The sequence below is a fragment of the Octopus sinensis genome, unplaced genomic scaffold, assembly GCF_006345805.1.
Source record: "Octopus sinensis unplaced genomic scaffold, ASM634580v1 Contig17125, whole genome shotgun sequence".
Classification (NCBI taxonomy): domain Eukaryota; kingdom Metazoa; phylum Mollusca; class Cephalopoda; order Octopoda; family Octopodidae; genus Octopus; species Octopus sinensis.
The window spans coordinates 10,001-12,500 of NW_021834819.1; the positions used below are offsets into that span (position 1 = coordinate 10,001).

Consider the following 2,500-nt stretch of genomic DNA (forward strand, 5'->3'; position numbering starts at 1 on the left):
TAATTTTTTTAAATCTATAAACGTAGTTATTTTAAAACATTTCTTTATATATCGAACATTTTGGAACAAATTTCATCCATAATAGTTAAAATAAGGAAATATGAGGGCAGTGCGGGCGAAATGCTTAGCTATATTTCGTCTGCCGTTACGTCCATAGTTCAAACTCCGCCGAGGTCGACTTTGCCTTTCATCCCTTTTGGGGTCGATCAAATAAGTACCAATTACACACTGGTGTCGATGTAATCGACTTAGTCCCTTTGTCTGTCCTTGTTTGTACTCTCTATGTTTAGCCCCTTGTGGGCAATAAAGAAATGAATATGGGATCAAATAATTTGAGATAGAATATTAATATTTATTGAGCGAAAATACCTAAAGCTCCACGCGGCTCCGGCAGGGGATGGTGGCGATCCCTGCTGTACCCTTTCGCCTCAACTTTCTCTCACTCTTTCTTCTATTGGCCTGCTCGCTCAGCCAGCGGGGCGGCGTCATTTGAAGGCTAAAACAATGCGAAGCGCATTGTGACCAGCGATGTGTAGTAACATCTGATAGCCTGGTCAGTCGCGGTGACGGTGATATATATATATACATACACATGTGTGTGTGTGTGTGTGTGTATGCATGCATGCATACAGAAATTTTCAGATTTTGTCAAAAGCGACATCTAACCTCTAACTACAACGGGCATCTTGCAGCGCTCCAGCTATTTCATGAAGGACCTATGGGAGTTCTCCACAAAAATAAAGGTGTCCAGGACCCTTGTCAAAGCCTCCGTCATTTTCAGAAGGACTGCCCCTGATGTTCTCCCTCAGCTTAGGGAACAATCAAAAGTGACAGGATGCGAGGTCTGGATTGTAGGGTGGGTAAAGGAACGTCTCAAAACTGGTGGAATGTACCTCATTGGATTGGATTGGCATCCTTTCTGTCTCGGGAGACGATGGAGTTGCGCATGAAGTAGTCTAGTCCGGCTTTTATATTTCATGTCCTGATACATTTCCTGCTGTGGCTGTGTAGTCCTATCCTGGACAAACACTCCCTCTGGGAGTGTACTTCATACATATATCTTAATACGTAATCTACACACACACACACACACACACTCGCTTAAACCAAAGAGAAACAAAGCTGTAAGACTAGTACACATACGAATTAAAGCTGACTGTTTTGAATTGGGTGAGATCATCTCATTTTCATAACAGGTGTCCATTGTCAGTGATTTCCCAGGTTTCTTCTCCTTAATCTATTTATCAATGTTGATTACTAGAATTTTGGAATTGTTTTCTTAAAAGATAGAAATATCTTTTCACAGTGGTGCGTCTTACGATTAGTTGTTCTCGTGATGCCCTGCAATAAAAAAGAATTACATAGACAGACACAAAAATAGCCATAAACACATTACATAATACATGGAATAGCTGGCATGTGTGTGTGTGTGTGTGCCAATAAATCGTATTGTATACCTATTTCTTTACTACCCACAAGGGTAGGACAAACACAGAGAGGACAAACAAGGACAGACAAACGGATTAAGTCGATTATATCGACCCCAGTGCGTAACTGGTACTTATTTAATCGACCCCGAAAGGATGAAAGGCAAAGTCGACCTCGGCGGAATTTGAAATCAGAATGTAGCGGCAGACGAAATACCGCTAAGCATTTCGCCCGGCGTGCTAACGCTTCTGCCAGCTCGCCGCCTTATAAGACGGATGAAATACCTATTTCTTTACTACCAACAAGGGGCTAAACACAGAGGAGACAAACAAGGACAGACAAACGGATTAAGTAGATTACATTGACCCCAGCGCGTAACTGGTACTTATTTAATCGACTCCGAAATGATGAAAGGCAAAGTCGACCTCGGCGGAATTTGAACTCAGAACGTAGCAGCAGGTGAAATACCGCTAAGCATTTCGCCCGGCGTGCTAACGCTTCTGCCAGCTCGCCGCCTTATAAGACGGATGAAATACCTATTTCTTTACTACCAACAAGGGGCTAAACACAGAGGAGACAAACAAGGACAGACAAACGGATTAAGTAGATTACATTGACCCCAGCGCGTAACTGGTACTTATTTAATCGACTCCGAAATGATGAAAGGCAAAGTCGACCTCGGCGGAATTTGAACTCAGAACGTAGCGGCAGACGAAATACCTATTTCTTTACAACCCACAAGGAGCTACGCACAAAGAGGACAAACAAGGACAGACAAACGGATTAAATCGATTATATCGACCCAGTGCGTAACTGGTACTTATTTAATCGACCCCGAAAGGATGAAAGGCAAAGTCGACCTCGGCGGAATTTGAACTCAGAACGTAACGGCAGACGAAATACTGCTAAGCCTTTAGGTGTTTTCGCTCAATAAACACTCACAACATATATATATATATATATATATATAATATATAGATATATAGATAGATATATATATATAAGGTATATTAAATACATTTCTTTGTTATAACAACTGCCACGTTACTGAACACTAAGTGTTTGGATTCGA

General features: G+C 41.7%; 1 long non-coding RNA gene across 1 annotated transcript in view; it reads right to left on the minus strand.

Moving 5' to 3' along the window:
- Positions 1-2,500, minus strand: part of LOC118761761 — a 9,837-nt gene that overhangs the window by 5,486 nt on the left and 1,851 nt on the right. The window contains exon 2 of the long non-coding RNA XR_004997620.1: positions 1,144-1,341. This is a non-coding gene — a long non-coding RNA (uncharacterized LOC118761761). The remainder of the gene's footprint in view (positions 1-1,143; positions 1,342-2,500) is intronic.